The sequence below is a fragment of the Culex pipiens genome, chromosome 2, assembly GCF_016801865.2.
Source record: "Culex pipiens pallens isolate TS chromosome 2, TS_CPP_V2, whole genome shotgun sequence".
Classification (NCBI taxonomy): domain Eukaryota; kingdom Metazoa; phylum Arthropoda; class Insecta; order Diptera; family Culicidae; genus Culex; species Culex pipiens.
Window position 1 is genome coordinate 211943296 of NC_068938.1, and position 21284 is coordinate 211964579.

At 31.3% G+C, this 21284-nt stretch overlaps 1 protein-coding gene across 2 annotated transcripts in view; it reads left to right on the plus strand.

The window, feature by feature from the left end:
• LOC120425245 (liprin-beta-2) overlaps window positions 1-21284 on the plus strand; it is a 205440-nt gene that overhangs the window by 116235 nt on the left and 67921 nt on the right. The gene's annotated exons all lie outside the window — the stretch shown is intronic.

Genomic DNA, 21284 nt, shown 5'->3' on the forward strand with positions numbered 1-21284 from the left:
TTCAAGCGCTTTGCTGTGTCAAAACGTAAACATTCCAACATAAACGAAATTGATTTTTTTTTACAAAATGGATAGTTCTGTAAGATTTTGGTATACAATGCTATACTTTCTATACATCAAATTGAAGGGAATTGTCTAAACTAAAACCTGTCGGGACCAGTTTTCCCTAAAAATGGTTTTGTTTTCTGCTACACGAAGGGGAACTTGGCAAAAATGTTACGTTCATCAAAAGTTGTTTACAAATTACATATTTCTAGGAGCTAGAGATTACCAACAAAGCCCATATTTGCACAAGACATACTCTGAAATGTCCTCTAGGTCCGGTCGGGATTAGTTTTGCGAAAGCTTTAATCCTTTTCGAGAAATTTGAATTTTAGTAAAAAGTTCCCGGGTGATGCACTCAATCGTTAATAGAGAGATATTACAGGACTGTCAATTTCTGCAGATTATGAAATTTTTTTTAAAAAAAACATATTTTTATTTTTATTGAATTTTAAATGGTTATCACTTGAAAACTTTGTTTCTATCAATGCTAATTAAGTACATTTTGGTTTTAAATATTTGATCCACATAAACATCAAATAATTTTGACTGCCTATTAGAAGGAAAAGCATAAAAAATTTATCAATTCTAATATAGCTCTTGCAAAAACATAAAAAAACGTATTTTTATAATTACTTAATAAAAATGAATAAATTTTGGATGCACAAAACATTTTTCACTGGGTATAATATCATGGCGTTGCCATTTGTTGTTAATCAGCTTCGATAAACAACATGATAAAAATAAATTTTAGGAGAGTTTTAGGAGAGAACTATGGTGAATAAGGCCTTCTTAATACAGAACCAATCTTTTTTAATATTTGTGTTCAACTCTTATTTGAAATTAATAAAATACTGTTATAATAGATTATATATAAAAAGTAAATAGTTTTGATGAAGAAGTACAATTTAAAAAAAATCTATTACTTTAATTACTAAAAAATTACTTTAATTACCAATTAATTACTTTAAATTACTCTAATTACCATGAATTACCAAGTAATTAAAGAATTACCTAATTACCAGCTAAAAATCAAAGTAATTATTAATTACTTGCCAGTCTGAAGCCTTGCTGGAAACCCTTGAGATTTTACCAAAAATAATGGTGTTTCAGCACAATTTTGCGTAAAATTACCAAAAAAAACTAGCTGGAACCGGCAGCATGGATTTTTGACAGATCATCAGTTCGAGAACAAAACAAAGCAACGTCCTGTGTCGTGTTCGATCCTGTTTGAGCCGCTCAGTTCGTGAAGTTTTTTTTTTGATGATTATGTGTGTTGTTTGAGTGCAAGTGCAAAAGGTGATAGAATGTGTTGTGTGAGTGAATAAATTAAAAGCCAGGAAGATTTTCTGCGGATCGGCACCTGAAGGAATGTTTCAGTTGATAAGGTGAGAAGTTTTTTGTGTTGAGGGAAAGTGGTTAGAAGTTGAGCCTCTCGTTACTGTTTGGACGATGCGTAGGTAAAAAAATGTACTTAACATAAAGTGGGGGCATCCCTAAACCACGTGAAAACATTGGCAGGGGAAAGGGGAGACTGGCAATTGTCCACACTCTACTTTTTTGTATGGACATCTGTCCACCTGGAGGGGCGGCTGGTACAGAATGTCTAGACATAGATTGGCCGATGTTTGACAATTCCGAACAAATAGGGCACCTAACGCCTTTAAAGCACATCAAAAAATAGTGTTAAATATTGTTAGAAACGAAGTTAAATGAAGTTCAATTAAGTTAAATTTAGTGAAATAAAGTTTAATCAATTTAAGTTTTATTAAATTAGTTAATTTTAGTTAAATTAAGAAGAGTTTATAAAAATAAGTTGAATTAAGCCAAAATTTAGTTTAATTCAGATAAATTCAGTTGAAAAAAGTTATTTTTAGAGTAATTTAGTTGAATTTGCCAAAAATTAGTTAAATTAAGTTGTGTTAAGTTAAATTTAGTAAAACTAATAAAATTAAGCAAAATTAAGAAAAATTAAGCAAAATTAAGTAAATTTAAGCAAAATTATGTAAAATTAAGTAAAATTAACTAAAATTAATTAAATTAAGTCAAATTAAGTAAAATTAAGTAAAATTAAGTAAAATAAAGTAAAATAAAGTAAAATTAAGTAAAATTAAGTAAAATTAAGTAAAATTAAGTAAAATTAAGTAAAATTAAGTAAAATTAAGTAAAATTAAGTAAAATTAAGTAAAATTAAGTAAAATTAAGTAAAACTAAGTAAAATTAAGTAAAATTAAGTAAAATTAAGTAAAATTAAGTAAAATTAAGTAAAATTAAGTAAAATTAAGTAAAATTAAGTTGTGATAAGTTAAATTTTGTAAAATTAAAAAAAATTAAGTAAAATTAATAAATTAAATTTAAATTAAGCAAAATTGAGTAAAATTAAGTGAAATTAAGTAAAATTAAGTAAAATTAAGAAAAATTAAGTAAAATTAAGTAAAATTAAGTAAAATTAAGTAAAATTAAATAAAATTAAGTAAAATTAAGTAAAATTAAGTAAAATTAAGTAAAATTAAGTAAAATTAAGTAAAATTAAGTAAAATTAAGTAAAATTAAGTAAAATTAAGTAAAATTAAGTAAAATTAAGTAAAATTAAGTAAAATTAAGTAAAATTTAGTAAAATTTAGTAAAATTAAGTAAAATTAAGTAAAATTTAGTTAAATTAAGTAAAATTAAAATTAAAATAATTTTTTTTTGTATTTTTGTATTTTTGTATTTTTGTATTTTTGTATTTTTGTATTTTTGTATTTTTGTATTTTTGTATTTTTGTATTTTTGTATTTTTGTATTTTTGTATTTTTGTATTTTTGTATTTTTGTATTTTTGTATTTTTGTATTTTTGTATTTTTGTATTTTTGTATTTTTGTATTTTTGTATTTTTGTATTTTTGTATTTTTGTATTTTTGTATTTTTGTATTTTTGTATTTTTGTATTTTTTGTATTTTTGTATTTTTGTATTTTTGTATTTTTGTATTTTTGTATTTTTGTATTTTTGTATTTTTGTATTTTTGTATTTTTGTATTTTTGTATTTTTGTATTTTTGTATTTTTGTATTTTTGTATTTTTGTATTTTTGTATTTTTGTATTTTTGTATTTTTGTATTTTTGTATTTTTGTATTTTTGTATTTTTGTATTTTTGTATTTTTGTATTTTTGTATTTTTGTATTTTTGTATTTTTGTATTTTTGTATTTTTGTATTTTTGTATTTTTGTATTTTTGTATTTTTGTATTTTTGTATTTTTGTATTTTTGTATTTTTGTATTTTTGTATTTTTGTATTTTTGTATTTTTGTATTTTTGTATTTTTGTATTTTTGTATTTTTGTATTTTTGTATTTTTGTATTTTTGTATTTTTGTATTTTTGTATTTTTGTATTTTTGTATTTTTGTATTTTTGTATTTTTGTATTTTTGTATTTTTGTATTTTTGTATTTTTGTATTTTTGTATTTTTGTATTTTTGTATTTTTGTATTTTTGTATTTTTGTATTTTTGTATTTTTGTATTTTTGTATTTTTGTATTTTTGTATTTTTGTATTTTTGTATTTTTGTATTTTTGTATTTTTGTATTTTTGTATTTTTGTATTTTTGTATTTTTGTATTTTTGTATTTTTGTATTTTTGTATTTTTGTATTTTTGTATTTTTGTATTTTTGAATTTTTGTATTTTTGTATTTTTGTATTACTGTATTTATTTATTTTTTAATTTGTCAATAGAATAACAAAGCCGTACTATAAGGATGATCAACTAGAACATAGTTTAAAAAGCCTGGAAACTATTGAAACATCCAAAAAACTTTGCTGGACTACCAAAAAACGTACCAAGAATAGCGGAAAATCATGCTACACCAGCAAAAAGTCTTTTTGAAAATAAAAAACAACTTTACAGGCAGCAAGGGATTTTTAAAATGATTTCGAAATTTCCAGTTAAAACAGTCGAAAAATTAGCTGGACTTACCGAAAAACGAAGCAAGAACAAAAAAGAAACGAGCCAAATCAGCCAAAAGGCTGGGTGAAGAATGCGTGCTTTGCAGGCAGCAACGGAGGCTTTTGAAAGAAAACTTGTAGAAATAGTGGAAAAATTAGCTATTCCAACCAAAACACCTACTAAGAATAGTGGCAAAGTTAGCTAAACTAGCTAAAAAGATGTGTGAAAATACCTGGCTTCGCAGCCATCAATGGAAAATTTTGAGAATGATTCCAAAAAAACTAGTTGAAACAGCCTAAAAACTTGCTGGGCTAACTATAAAACTTCCTAGAATACCATAAAATCTAGCTAAAATAGCTAACAGACCTTCTCAAAACATACAGCTTTTGAGACTGACAGCATTTTTCCAGCTTGCAAATTAGTAAAATTTACTAAAAATTTAGCTAGATTTATCATTTTTAGGACCTGGATCCAGCTGTCAAATCCAGGAATTTTTTTTAGGATTTCCAGCTAAAAAAAATCGTGGTTGGAAAAACAACCAATTTTTTTAGGGTTTTTAACCGAAAATTAGTAAGATTCACGATAAACCTTCTTTCCGTGCGGGTTATTTGTTCTGAAACCGGCCGGCCGGCTAAATGTTACAAAATACTACAAACCATTATCGGAGCGGGGTACAACCACAAGCCCTTCTTAGACTCTCTAGGTTGGTTTGTGCAACACCTCCTCCAGGCATCGCATCGTCATACAAAGTATTGGTCTGGTAGTGTTGTACCTACTACAACATGTTGGGATAGTACCGCCGGATGCATTAATTATTAAAACCTTCCCGGTAAACAGTCAGCTAGCCGAGGCGAGAAGCGTTACAGCACGGTTTTTGCACCTAAAGTACCCTCATTTCTTGGGTATCCTTACCGGGAGCCCTTAACCCTCAACGATCTAGTCTTTCTTGAAAGGTTGATAGTTTTAAAAATCATTCTGTGATACTTCATATCTCACGAATGAGACAAGAGAGCCTTATTCTTTTCCGATTATCTTCCATAGCTGCTTCCAAAATTGTAGAACAATCACCTATTGAGGGTTAACACAACTCATAAAGGACCTCATGATGATACTCGTGTCCAAAGAGGCTGCGGTTTCGCTCTTTAAATCCGTACTAGTGTCCCCGTCCTAGTGCCGGAGTGTGTGGTTTTGTTTGCCAACCTGTTGTGGTGGCGTTCATTCATATGGGACACAACTCTTTCGCTCTCTATCTCGCATACAGGTGGCCGTTTATTGACCCTTTCATCACCGTTTAATCCCGGGCTAAAGGATATACGGGGACGACCGTACCATACCGCCACACGTTCAGTTTACGACCAGGTGCTAAACCTATGCTCGAATCGATTCACCGCGCGTCAACACGTGTGGTGAAAGCAGCTGCTGTGGATGGCATCATCTGGGTCTGGTTGGGCTTGGGGGGCAAACGGATTTTTCGTTATTAAATTTATCTCTGGAACACCCGACCGTACGGGAATAGTGATGGGTGAAATGTCTGGGTTGGGATCAGATTGGGTTATGATGGGGCCCATGTCTGGGAAATTGGAAATGTTTTGTTGTGATGCGATTCCAGAACGAAATACCTATTGCCTAATAAATTTAATTTATGTTCAGCATTTGGCATTTTTTATTACACAAACAAAAACATGGTAAGTAACTTTTAGGAAAGTTGCGATTTTTTTTTCTGTGGGTTTTTGCTTCCTAATTTTTTTTTGTATTGACTCAATCTTACTGAGTAACTTAAGCCAAATTTAATTTATCATATTCAATGCTTATTTGTTTTTTTTCTGTTAGTTAATTTATTTCTGACAGGTTCAACCATCTTGGCAATTCGATGACCTTATGCTTAGTGAAATTGAATATGGGTCATTCCAGGTCAACGGAGTACACTTTTGGACTCGACCTTCACCGATTTGGACCAAACTTAGAGGGAACGTTCATCTATCGATAGTTAACAGAATTCCCAAGTTGGTGCTGATTGGACCATCCCTCTATTTATGGCACCTCCCGCTTTTTTGACGATTTTCTAAAAAACTTTTTTTTCTTTTAATCATAACTTTGCAACTATTTTAGCAAAAGACTTTCTACAGGTTGCATTTTATAGAAAATTGTTCAAGGAATTCGATAAAAATAAAATTTTAACCCTTAAATGCCCACTAATATTATATTTTAACGTTTTAAGTATTAAAATTCAGTTTTGACCAATTTCTTATATTTTTATTTGTTTTATTTTATCACCATCGTGTTCCCCGGACAATTTTACATAATAATCAATGTAGACCTCAAACCAAAATAAACTATTGGTGAGATACAGCGATTTTACTGGAAAAAGTTTGATTTTGCGCTGCACTCTGTCCTATGAATTCAATTCCGAAATAAGTTTCTCACATATCTAGAGCGTCCAATTTCCCGGGGTTACAAATTTCCCGGGAAATGGGAAATTTTCAACCAATTTCCCGGGAAATCCCGGGAATTTCCGGGAAATTTTAAATTCATTGAAAATTGTTCTAATTTTGGTGCTGAATCATATTTTGCATATAAATTTAATAGGACAGGGAGTTTACTAAAGTAACATTTTTTCCAGGAGTTCTACAAGAGCTCTTCAAGATAGCTACAGCATAGCAGTTTGGACCGCGGTAGGATAAAATTTTCTTCAAAACTTCTTCAGGAGTTTGGAAGAGTACTTGAAGAGAGTTTTATCCTACCGCGGTCCAAACTGTTATGCTGAAGCTATCTTGAAGAGTTCATGTAGAACTCCTGGAAAAAATGTTACTTGGGTAATGTTTAAAATGAGTGTAAAGATCAACTAATTGCTTGACTGCATATAAAAATTAATACAACTAAAAGAAAATGTATATGTGAGCAATTCTCTACAAAACCGGCCGATTTCGACCATTTTTATTTTTTGTATTTTTTTATTTGGCTCAAACTTTGTGGGGGCCTTCCCTATGACCAAAGAAGCCATTTTGCATCATTAGTTTGTCCATATAAATTTCCATACAAATTTGGCAGCTGTTCATACAAAAATGGTACGTAAATATTCGAAAATCTGTAACTTTTGAAGGAATTTTTTGATCAATTTGGTGTCTTCGGCAAAGTTGTAGGTATTGTTAAGGACTATTTAGAAAAAAATAGATACACGGAAAAAAAAATTACCCGATTTTTTTATTAACTTTTTTTTCACAAAAACTCAAATTCCCAAAATACGTATTTTTTTATTTTCGAGATTTTTTGATATGTTTTAGGGGACAAAAATCCGCAACTTTTGAGCTATAGAGAAACATGGTCAAAAAATCTGCCGCCGAGTTATGATTTTTTGAAAAACTGGTGATTTTTGGAAAAAATCTAAATTTCATTCAAAAAATTTTTTTGACCTCATTTTTTATGCAAAATTGAATTTGCAATCGAAAAGTACTTTACAGATTTTTTGATAAAGGGCCCCGTTTTCAAGATATAGCCACCGAAAGTTTGATTTCAGCGAAATATTTGCAGTTTTTCGATTTTTAAAAATAGTGACCATGAGTGACCATCTCTAAAAATATTTTTTTTGAAAAGTTCAGAAAATTTGCTATAAAATTGTCTAAGAGACATCGAAGATTGGACCTCTGGTTGTTGAGATACAGCGGCTTAAAGAAAAAGAAACACGAAAATTGAAGTTTTCCAAGTCTCACCCAAACAGCCCACGATTTTCTAATGACGATATCTCAGCAACTAATGGTTCAATTTTCAATGTTAATACATGAAACATTCGTGAAATTTTCCGATCTTTTCGAAAAAAATATTTTGAAAATTTTTAAATCAAGACTAACATTTCAAATGGGCATAATATTCAATGTTTGGCCCTTTTAAAATGTTAGTCTTGATTTAATTTTTTTCAAAATATTTTTTTCGAAAAGATCGGAAAATTTCACGAATGTTTCATGTATTAACATTGAAAATTGAACCATTAGTTGCTGAGATATCGTCATTAGAAAATCGTGGGCTGTTTGGGTGAGACTTGGAAAACTTCAATTTTCGTGTTTCTTTTTCTTTAAGCCGCTGTATCTCAACAACCAGAGGTCCAATCTTCGATGTCTCTTAGACAATTTTATAGCAAATTTTCTGAACTTTTCAAAAAAAATATTTTTAGAGATGGTCACTCATGGTCACTATTTTTAAAAATCGAAAAACTGCAAATATTTCGCTGAAATCAAACTTTCGGTGGCTATATCTTGAAAACGGGGCCCTTTATCAAAAAATCTGTAAAGTACTTTTCGATTGCAAATTCAATTTTGCATAAAAAAATGAGGTCAAAAAAATTTTATGTATGAAATTTCGATTTTTTCCAAAAATCACCAGTTTTTCAAAAAATCATAACTCGGCGGCAGATTTTTTGACCATGTTTCTCTATAGCTCAAAAGTTGCGGATTTTTGTCCCCTAAAACATATAAAAAAATCACGAAAATCAAAAAATACGTATTTTGGGAATTTGAGTTTTTGTGAAAAAAAAGTTAATAAAAAAATCGGGAAATTTTTTTTTTCCGTGTACCTATTTTTTTCTAAATAGTCCTTAACAATACCTACAACTTTGCCGAAGACACCAAATTGATCAAAAAATTCCTTCAAAAAATACAGATTTTCGAATATTTACGTACCATTTTTGTATGAACAGCTGCCAAATTTGTATGGAAATTTATATGGACAAACTAATGATGCAAAATGGCTTCTTTGGTCATAGGGAAGGCCCCCACAAAGTTTGAGCCAAATCAAAAAATACAAATAAAATCCATTTCCGGTTTTGGTAGAGAATTGCTCATGTTTCTAATTTGATAAGCTCAAATCGTACAATAAATCAAAAAATGATTTCTGGTATTTTTTGTTGAGAAGATTTTTTTCATCAAAGTGTTTTGACAGTAAGTAAATTGAATCCATACTCCACAATCTTAAAATTTCTTTAAAACTTGCCTCTGTGACCAGTTTGTGAGAGTATGGTTTGGCACACGAATAAAATCATTCAAAAATTATTTTTTTCAATTTTTTTAATGATAGCAATTCAATTTTCATCTAATTTGATCATGGTAAACAAAAACGTAAACAATCTCAATTTTGCTTTGGCGGTAAAGGGTTTAAATATTATTTATACTATATCCAATTATTCTTTAAAAAGTTTACCTGGATTGTAAAAGTTTATTTTCATTAAGCAAGGTCTATTTCCAGTTGCTTCAGAAACTAATATTATCAGAAATAAATCTTGATAGTAATTGAGTTTCTTCATTTTTTCTAGAGCATTTTTTAAAAATTTGATCCAAAAAATTAAGAAAATGTATACTTTCGTTTGAATTCTGGGAATTCCCGGGAAATTTATAAATTTCCCGGGAAACGGGAAATATTTTTTTACGGGAAATCCCGGGAATTCCCGGGAAATTTTTTCCCGGGACGGGAAATTGGACGCTCTAATACAAACCGAACTATGCGGGATTCATCCCTTTATGTTGAAAAGTACACCATGAGATATTGGCATAGGAAAAGGGGAGGTTGTTTGAGTGAGACTTTTAAAATTTCAATTTTCCACTTTATTCTTCTTTTTTCTGTGTACCTTAGCAACAAGAGGTCCAACCTTTAATGTTTTTTAGACAAAATTCTAGAATTTTTTCAGTGCTTGAAAAAAATGTTTTAGAAATGGTTACTCTTGGAAACTCATTTAAAAATTCAAAAAACTGCAAATTTTTTGTTAAAATCAAACTTGAAGTAGCCATATCTTGAAAACGATACACTTTTATTTCGGGTAAGATTTGTATTTTTTATTTCCAAGGAACTCTTATTTTCAAAAAATCCTAATTGAGCGGCAATTTTTTTGACCGCACTTATTTATTGCTTAAATGTTTCGAGTTTAAGTCCACTTAAACATGCATTTTTTTTTTAAATCTAAAATTATATTGAATTTTGGGAAATTGATGAGAATTGCTCAAATTCAAATTAAAAAAATTCGGAATTCAGGAATTAAACTTTTAATGAGAAAAAATTATTAAAAAAAAATTATTGATCTTATTTAGGAGTGTAATTGTATACTTTTGAACAGTCCTAATCAATACATCAATACATTATCAAAGACACCAATTTGATTAGAAAATTTCTATGATAGTATGAATTTCCTAATCGCAAATCAACTTTAAATGCTCAAAATTTTGAACTAGTTCTTTTGAATTGTTTATATTATGAGCATTGAGAAATTTTCCAAAGCTTGTCATTATGCTCAAAATACTGGAGTTTTTAAAATATTACGGAATAGTGAAAATGTTCTGCCATTTTTTAACATGAAGAAATATTAAAAGGGCTTTAGAAAATTGAAAAAAATATAACCAGCTAAAATCATCAAAATTTTAAATTGAGAGCGCAAATTTTCTTGATATTACTTGAGGCAAGTTTATCTTTAACTTAAAAAAAATAATTGAGAATTTGAATCGATTTCGATGTTATTCCAATATTCAACATAAATGAACATTAAACGGCACCAATAAATTTAGCACCTTCCAAAGTTACACTTTTTTCAACAAGATTCTCTGTAATTACTCTTAGCTTTAAGAACAATGTAATTACAAAAGCCGACTCGGTCCTAACCAGGTCCCAGTACCGAAAAGGACCTTATAAAAATAATTTTATGAAAAAAAAGTTACACTTTGTCAACGTAATAAAAATCTCAAATAAATGCAAGCAAGTTAATATTTCAAAAAAAAATAATCATGTCAAAAATTGTGTTTTTTTTTTGTTGAAAAGAATTACATTTTTTAACAATGTTTTTGAATTCTTATTTAAGCATGTTTTAAATTTCAGAGTTTTAGCTTTTTTTATAAGACTTGTTTTATTTTGTTTATTGAATTTTAACAATTCAAATAAGGAAACATCTACGTAAGTAATCTAAATTTGCACTGCCGCTCTAATCGTGTCCGTCCCATATGTAAAAACAGCAAGCCGAGAAAAACGCGTGTCAAAGTTGTCCCGCCCATAAGGCTACGTGTTAGAATTTCACGAAAAAGTGGATTTTCTCCGGCTTTCTAGAACAAAGTACTACATTTTATTGGTTTTTCTGATAGTTTACATGATTTTGAACCAAACTGCATCATTACCTCAAAATTGACGAAATTACATATGGGACGGACTAGCTTTGAGCGGCAGTGCAGTATGTTTAAAAAATGTATTTTTCACCTTTGAGATAAAAGCTACTTGTTATGGAACTCTCACACCTGTATCGCCATCATACATGATGGTTCGGTAATGCCCGTTATGATCACAAGAGGGGGAGCAAAAAAAGGATAATCTCCGGCGATGGCTCCGGCCACAGCGGAAAAATATGTAAACAGTTGTCTGGCAGAATCCCCGCGTGCAAACCAGACAATGATTACGGTTACGGTTATTGAAAGGGGTTTGCCCGCAAAACCATTAATGCCTTTTTAATGACTATTGTAACATGGTTTAAAACCAGGTTGATTTAAGTATTATTAACAAAAATAAGCGATTTAAAATGTTTGAAGTTGGCGCGCTTAAAACGACCACCACTTGACAATTGCTTCTGCGAAGATCCACCCAGCAAAGCAGCGGAAACTTCAACAGGACACTTGAAGTGCATCCATTTCCCAGCAATCGCTGCGCTGGGTTTTCCTTCCCTCAATAACAACCCCCAACGACCATTACAAACTGTGTCACTTCACAGACTAACTGACGGAAGGGGTTACGGGGTGGCTCATCATCGCAATCCCCACTGGTTGGCGCTCGACTTGGCTTTCATTCACAGTCCCCGAAGCAACGCCGGAAATGAACCCCCGGAACAAACTGGGTCAAAAGTGTGCCTCTACCCTGCGGGCGGGGGTTCGTCACTTTGTTTGGTGGATAATTAAAAGTTGGCAACACTTCAACCTGTTGAATTTTGTATTCAACTCTGTAGTGCTGAAAGAGAAAATGTAATTCAAATGTTATCTCCCGGCTTCAATGTAACACTGTTGGGAGGATTGATGTCGCTGGGGTTCGCTGAATACACCAAGTGCACTCTCCGTGTGCACAGGCCTGGTTCATGTCGACCCCGGCAGCGTAACCCAATAAGGCTTCAAAGGATTCCGAGGGTCAATATTGTGTGGAAGCTCAGCCTCACATGGCTATTGTGTGAGTTTGTGTGTTGAGTTGGGAAAGGTGATGGTTTATTTATCCCCCCGTGCCATCATTTGTCAGCGTTACCAGCAATGGCAAAAGTGTCCGAAAGACCCTTTGAAAAGCGGAACATTTGCCAGTGTTGCCAGCACACCCTAATGTTTGCTCTCAATCATCCACCAGGTGGATCTCGGAACAAACAAACAACCCCATCGGAGGAAATGGCTGCGCCACAGAAGAGGGAACAAAAAAACCAAACCAAACCGGAGATTCCGGGTTAAGTGCGGCGGCAGGATGTTTTGATGGCATGTGGTGTTGGTGGTGGCGGCAGGATTGGGGTTGTTGTATCAGGATAACCAAGTCTCTTTGATATCGCTTCCGTCGTGTCATGTGTTGATCCGATGGGGAAGGTAAACACTATAACGCATGTACATATCTGCAGCGAGCCCTGAAAACGAGGACGAGAAACTTGTTATCGCTATTTAAAAAAAATATCAATGTATATGTTTGCCTTTAATATTTTTAAGATTTGATTGAAATTTTAATCATAACAAGCAAACTATATTGCATCCTCATATTGGCTTGTAAATCTATCTACCAACTTTTTGCCATTAGCCATTCGTTTGATTCTGGATGAGCAACATTAAGTGCATCCGTACTTCTCCTAATGCTTCGTATAATCCTTTGATGGATTCGTTGAAATTGTTTCTGTGGTACACCTTATATCTCAATGGAACTATAATTTCAAAATGGAAATCAAAATCCCTTCGAATCAAAATGAATTCTTTTCTGAATTCAAATGAATGTTCCTTCCACTTCTGTTTTGAAGTTGTTTAATTAAATTTATTGATTTTAATTGGTTGGATCCAACAGCCAGCTGTACTCCGGCAGCCCACTTCGAGCAAACTTTGGTTTCACAGAACGCCATCCAATGTCCAAACTTGGGAAACATTAAATGGGACCGACTTTGGCGTTGAATCATGGTTGAAGTTGATGTTTCATTGCATGTTCTTTGTACGAATGAAATTTTGGCCACTATTTTTTTTTCGAAAAAGGCAATTTTGTATTTGAAGCTTTTGTGAAGAGTACAACATTGCGATAAAATAAAAAAATGTATCTTGTGCCTTCTGCCCAATTTTAGGTTACGTTTCGACAAAAAATGTCATATTAAATAAATATATTTTCAACGTTTTTTGTATAAAAACATCCTTTCTCTCAAATTTATTTCATTAAACACAACCTACATCGACTATATTTTTTTACAATTAAAACGACACTTAATCACAAGTTTTTAAAGAATTATTTTGTTCATAAATTTATTCTTGAATTATTGAAAAGAGTAAAAGCAGGAATAACGCTCGAAAATTGTTCAAATCCCTATTAAAACAGTTTATTTGTAATCGTAACATACAGGTGACGTCATGACGTTTGATTATTTGATGAAAAAAAATATTTTTATGTTAAGATTTAGCTGAAAAAGAATTTAAAACTAATATAAGGCTTGCATTTTTTTTTCTTCACTTTTTTGGAAAAGTGTCATTTCAGTTTTGAAAGTATAAAAAAATACACTGCTTATCAAACTTTTAGTTGCTGAGAAAGGCCAAGAATGAATTTAAAAAAGTAGTGTTATATTAAAAAAAATTAAATGAAAATAAATATCTAGCCAAGCAAAAAATTGTAGTAATAAAAAACTTCTTGACAAAAAAAAATTGTCCAAATTGAGTAATTTTATTGTATTTAACATTTTTATTTCGATATCTTCAATCATGCCTTTTTAAGACTTAGATTTTTTTTTCCATGCATTCCTTAATTTAAATGAATTAGTTATTCCATTTGGTCAATATCTATTGAAAAAAACGGAAAAATCCTGAAATAATACTTGACTTTCAAACATTTTAAATAGATCTTTTTAAACAAGTATTTATTTCAATTATCAAATGATTTTATATATTAAAGAAGACTTTAAGTAAGAGTCCAAAATTAGTGATTTCAGCCCTTTAAAAAGCTAGCCTTGATTTGAAAAATCCTGAAATTAATATCACGAAATTTACATGTTTTACATTGAAAATCGAACCACATGTTAACGAGATATTGCTATTTGAAAAAATAGGGCTAGATAGGTGACGCTGAAAGAATCATATTATACAATATTCAAGCTTTCCATATAAATTCCTGAAAATGCCTATAACATGAAATCGGTGTTGATAAAATAAAGCAAGTTTAATCTTATTGGATTATTTAATGGATTTTGCAAGTAGAAACGAATTTTAAATAATCAAAATCAAATCAAATTATTCGCTCTACAGCATTGCCTTGGCGTTCTCGATTGCGAGATTCCTACTCGAAACTAGGTAGGTGTTCGAAGGCTTGATTGTTGAGGCAATTGCAAACCTCTTTTTACACCTTAGCTTCCATCCACCCCGGGATTCGAACTGACGACCTTTGGATTGTGAGTCCAACGGCCTACCAGCGACTCCACCGAGACAGGACCCAGGGAGACGACTCCTACACCTGGACTGAGCTAACGACCTTACCTTTTTTTAGGTTAGTCCGGGGCCAACATTTACTTCCCGTCCGACGGAAGGCGTGATCAGACAAATCTCGTCTCGAAAAATGCCACCGGGACCTTCTGGGATCGAACCCAGGCCGACTGGGTGAGAGGCAATCACGCTTACCCCTACACCACGGTCCCGGTATTTTAAATAATATTTGACTTAAAAAAGTCCAAAAAATAATATCTCCGGTACCAGATTTTGTACCTTTTTAAAATTCTAGCGCAAAGGATGTCATATTCAGTCTCCTAAAACGAATAAAAAAATTTAAAAATATATGTTTTGGGAAATTAAAGTATAAGTGATTGAAAGTCTTTAAAAACTGTTTTTTTTTTCAGTCTACTTTGTTGAACAAACAAATCGATCAGAAAATCCAATTAAAACAAATTGAAGAACTCATGTTATAAACTTTCATTTGAAATTTGAATTGAAATGTTCAAATATATTCTTACGAAGGTTTGCGACAGATTTTTTGACTTTTTATTTTTTTATTTTTACAATCGTAGAATGCATGAAAACTCATTTTTAAAAAAAATTATAGAGGGAATTAATTGCTATGAATGTTAAAAATTGAGTTTGTCGATTGTTAGACATTTTTTTTTAAATTGATTTTCGGTTATTTTTTTTTGTTTTAAAATGTCATTGTTGTTGGGCGTAGTGAAAACTAATTCCAATTACAGCTTTTGTCTTTTTCATGTTCAATAGGTGAAAAATATATATTTCACATTTTTATAATTTAATTGGTAGCTTTTTAAACTTGTAGAGCTATTTTAAACTAAAAGAATATTTTTTTGTTCGTAATGAATGTAATTGTTTTGCTTTTCTTTGTTTTTAAATATTTTATTTTAATGCTATTTTTGTTGAAATCCTGACTATATACATTTGTTATAACTTTAAGGCGTGTAATAAGTGAAAATTCGCAACAAAAAAAAACAAAATTTGTCTAAAATATTCAAGTCACAAATCAAAAAAACTGAAGCACGTAAACCGGGGTGACTTTGATAGGATTTCAATTTGTTTTTGTAATATTTTCCAACAGGTAAGGGTTTTCTCAAGATTATTATTTTTAAAAAATGTACTGGGGTAGGCCACACAAAGTCCATGCACTATTTTGGAAAAAAGGTTTTTGCAATAGTGTTTAAAAAAATAGTTACGTTAAAAATTCTTAGTTTAAATTTCGGGGTGACTTTGATAGTCATAGTTTTTCTTGTCAAAATCATATTTAAGATGTTCAAACTTTATTTGTACGTTAAATGTAGCTCATATAGTTTTTAAGAATTAAAAATTCAATGTTCATATTTAGTTAACTAAGTTTATAAGCTTTTTAACAAAAAACATATAAATTTTAGGTAAAATTGTTAAAAAGTCGGAATTTTGCCAGGAATTTGTTAAAACTAGTTTTGTTTATAAAAATATTGATTTTTATAGCATTTTATACTGAATTCAAGCAAGAATCACAAGTTTTCACATTTTACATGAAATTTGTTCAACTGAAATTGCCTGAAAATTCAAAAAAACATATTATTTATTAATTACAAACTTTTTTAACCTTCTCCTAGTGGAAAATTGTCCAAAGAATCCGAAAATGCATTCCATTTTCCAATTAAAAATCATGTTCATTGAGAAAATCATGACACTTTCAGAAATTTAAAATAATGACTTTCATCAACATTTTCGTAACTATAGTTAAATAACTTTTTAAACCTGTCAAAATTTTATGAAAAGTCCATCTTGAGATACTTTGAACACTTCTCTACCACGGTCAGTATGGTTCTAAACCATTCCTTACGTATTTTAATTGTACTCTTCATTTTGCGCAAAAATCGCAAACCTATCAAAGTCACCCCGTTTTACGGTATGCAAAAAAGGCTACTAGTAATAATCGAAGATTTTTTTTAAGAGAAGCAATGATTTTTTGTAGAACAAAAATATTTCAATGTGAACTTTTCAGCTCTTGAAAGTAAAAAAAAAAAAATCAAAAACAAAATTGGCCATTAGAACCTGAAATCTAAACTTCAACCCTTTTCTTCAAAAAACACAACAAGAAATTCAGCAAGTCACCAGTTTGTCCAATATTCCTAAAAGTGAAGGGGAAGTCTACCAAAACCCAGTCGAATGTGACAAATGATAACCGAATTGGGTGGTGGAGAGGGGGGTTCTGGTGCAATGCCTTGCAGTGGCACGAAACGGGCCAGCAGCAAATCTCACTTCCTGCCACTTTTCCTGTCCAATTCGCCGGCTGCAAAACTAATGGAAAAATAATAGAAACTCTCTCGGTGTACAGGAGTTTCGGCTAAAAGGGATAGCTGCAAGTACACAAACAAAACCCAGCCAAGGGGGAATTTTGAACTGGGTGAGGGGGTGGGAGGGAATTTGTGTGAAATTGGATCGAAGTCGGCTAAAGGAACCGGAAATAAGAGCGGAAAAGCAATCCAAGATGGTTTACTGGTCCAGGGGAAAAGCTGTTTTTCTTTTATTATTTTATTTTTTTGCTGGCAGCCATGGCTGATTGTGTTGACCAGCGTTTTTTTGTTTGTCGGGAATAAAATATATATTTTCAGCAAATTAAAACTTTTTTTTTCTTGGAAGAGTTACGAGCTAAATTGGTTAGCCCAAGACTGTGAAGTATAAATTTAACTTTGGCATTTGAAAAGCTTCTCGAAAAGCCGCAACTCTTTTCGTTAGCTTCTCTGAGACTTCGCAAAAAAAGTGGCGCAAAAAATCAATATCAACTTTATCTTCATTGCCGAGATGATATCTACCGAGCGAGAATATCAAACCTGCCCGAACCGGTACGGATTGTGTCACCGGAAAATTGAATTAAAACCGACACTTGAGGTGCTTCTTCGGCAAGAGAAGGAGCTGACTTTAAATTCGGTCAACCTGGTTGCAGAGCTTTAGGCGTTACCGACAGTAAACTTCTAGCCAGATGGCGCTGTGTGATTGGAATTGCAAATTTCGAGTTAGTTATGACCGGATTTGAGCAACTCTACCAAATTTAGTACTCTTAAAGCCATATCGCCTTACTATTTTTGAATGATTTATGAGCAAATTCACGTAATTCCTCCCTAAATAAATCATGCAACATCGCGTGTGTCACCCATCGATTGCCGAATGTAATCAAGCCTTATTAGTCGAACCTTCCAACCTCCTCCTACCTGAAACATGACTAAAAAGACGCCGACGTCGACTCTGCCTTGTGCTAAGTAGATTTGTTCTTCTCCATTACCGCAGTTTTGCCGCGATTCGCAAACTCGACTCTGTCGAACTAATTCAGCTTTTGTTGTGTGCCTGCATCACCACGAAAAGTCATTGGTTCCGGTTAAAGAACTTTGTCTGAGAGTAGAGATTTGGATCTCGATTCCGAGGTTTTGCCCGGATGGGCGGCTCTGCAGCAGTATCGAAAGCTGAAACCATAAACCTCAACTCTTTTTGCTTTGCGAAACAAGTTTGAATGTAGCTCATTCATGCTGTTTGTGTTTTTGATCAGAATGCCTTCAAAGGGATTTTGAAACAACATAAAAAAATATTTGTGCACATAAAAATTTCTATTAGATTTAAAATAAAAAAAATTAAGATTTCCTAAAACAAGACATAAAAACAAAAACATAAACAGATGGAATTTCTATCGCAGAATCTAGACGCCGACTAGATTCTCACCGCATCTGAGAGAAAATCCGCGCTCCCAACTTTGCTTACCTCTCGCGCTCTTCTCCAAAAAGATTCGTCACCACGGCGACGACGAGCGTTTACGTTTAAGATATTTACTCTCGCGGCTGGGTGACTTATGTTAGGGATGGTCATGGTTAAACTTTTTTTCAGATGGAACAGATCTAGTGTTTTTTTAAAGGTCCAACAAATTTTTTATTGCTTTTTGGGTGTTTTTGAAACCGCTTGGAAACAAAGGTAAATTCACCCAAAAAGCAAAATTAAAAAAACAATATTGTTGATTGGACCACTTTTTTAAACTCCAGATTTGTTTAATTTGATTATTTATCTGTAAACTTCTTCTGAAAATGATTGATTCTAAAAAATAATAGTCAAGCACCACATTAAAAAACATTATTAGCGATAATCCGTTCGCTAAGGTTTAGGCTGCTATAAATTTGTATTTCATAATTAGTCGAAGTTGACTTTATAGCTGTCGGCCACCATTGCTAGTACCAACCACTAGTGTCTTCCTTTTATCTTCAAGGACTTCGCCGCCCTGGGCTCCTAAGTGTATGGAAGTATGGCACGGAGCGACGGCGCCGAATACCCATATTTACACAATGAATTTTAGAGCGCTCGCCGCGGGATTCGAACCGGCGACCTCTGGATTGTGAGTCCAGTGCGCGGTCCGATTGATCCACACTGGCGGGACATATTAGTATTTTGATCAATAATCTTGTTTCACGCATCTGATTCCAACCGACAAATCCTACAGCCAAAAAATAGATTAATATCTTAGAACTCGAGAAAAAAAACTATGGATTAAACCTTTCTTTTTTTGTTTGGAGGTCAGTCAACACAACAAAATGTGTTCTAAATAGCTAACAATGGATTGGGAAAGGGTTATCATTGAAATTTTTGATTTGTTGGTAATTTGTAAGGCCTTGATTTCTCGGGAATGAAATAACTGTGAATAAAAATAATATTGGCTTGATTTCATAATATTTCAGAAAAAAAACCTCATGACTAGCGCTAGTGATTTTTTTGCGATTTCACTGAAGCCTTGAAATCCGTGAAACTTGTCCTTGGCTGTGAAATTTGTTTAGTACCGTGAAATGTCGTGAAATACGAAATAACTTATTGGCGTTAACTTAAGTCTCCTCAGTGTATGTAATATTGATTTTTTAAATCATTCAATCCAAAACATTATTATTTTCATTAGGTTTAAGTTCAGAACATTTTTTTCTATACTGCACATGATTTCAAAAAGAATGTGAAAGAACGTTATTTAACCGCAGTCAAAGAAAACGCAGAGCAGTTTGAGCTATTTTATTTTGAAATCTCTGTATTTAAAAAAATAACTATGAACAAATTGCATTAAACGCAAGGAAAGTAAAAAAAAACAATGATTTCATCCTTAATAAAGAATTTTTAATTCAATTTAAATTGAAGTACAATAATAACTATTGTATTTTTTTGGAAGAAATCAGTGCACTTTTTCAATTTTATAATGAAATTTTGCCACAACATTTTTCCAATACACACTTTTCGTTTTTGCTGAGAACCATCATTAAAAAATATTTTTCATATTTGATTAATAATTCTACTTTGGATAAGGATGTGTTCCGTTAAAAGATTTTTTTTTGCAGATTAAATTTCTATAATTTCAATGAAAACTAGATGACTGAGTCGTAAAAATCTTGCTGATGAAAATTCTACAAAATTTCACAAACTTGAGCTTATATTGTATTGTCATGAATATTTTGTGTCAGGGGGTTATATTTTGTATCTTTAAGTTTTTTACCTTTTTTTACTTAAAAGCATCAGCTAACTTTCTCAGTAATTTTCCTGTAATGGTATGCAGTGTATACTATTATGCTTAAATTATACATTTTTGGGTTAGTTTTTAGCAGATTTTAGAGAACCGTGATATTGCCGTAAAAATCTAATGTTTTTAAATTGGAATGATGCGTAATTTAAATCTTTAAATCTTTCTACTGTGAAAAATCAACAGCCTTACCTTCGAAGCAAATATTATTCAAATATAAAAAAAATACTGCATCAATATTGGAACAAAACTTTAAACGGGAGATCAAATATTTTTATTCGTTTGTACGTTGTTAATACATTATATTCGTAAAATCAAAAAACTAACATTTTTGAATACCATTGACCGGTTTAAATTGGAAAGGCTTCTTTCAAGAGTTATATTTTTTTACCTTTAATTTTCTTATTTTTAGATTTGTATGAAACTATTTCTTCTATGAACAACGAAGTAATTTCATCAGTTCGTCCACAAAAGTTTTGTGGCCTAAAAAGTCATCGGAATAATTTTGTTCAGGTTTGATTTGATCACTTGGATAAAAATATAATTCAACGACAAGCCAGTCTTATACATTTTTTTTAATACGAGCCTATATTCAAATTGTTTTTTTTAATTGACTTACTGTGAATTACTGTGAAGTTCGATAACTGTTAAAATCGAATAAAAATTACTATTATTCATTTTATCTTAGTGGAGATCTAGAGGTTTCCGATCAGTGGTCCGAAAAACTTTTTGGGATGATTGGTGAAAATAAAAAAAAAATATATTTTTTTTAATTCAAATTCAACGATTTCAGAATTTCTAATATCAATCATAACAGTTATGTTCTGTAAAAAAAACAATAAAATTTCAAGGAGGTCATGAAAATATTTTTTAAACTCTTTTTCTAATATGTGATTTCAAAAATTGTTCAATGTTTGATTTGAATATAAATGCGTTCAATGCATTGCTAAAAAAATCTGAATTTTTTATTTATTTTAAACGTTTAATGCATCGCTAAAAAAAAATCTGAAATTGAAACTGAAATAAATGAAAATTTATTTTAAGCAACTGAATTTCTCTAGCTTTCTTGTAATTTTTTTCTCATAAATTATTAGCAATGAAACTGATATGCATAATGTTGACAACTTTTAAAAATCAT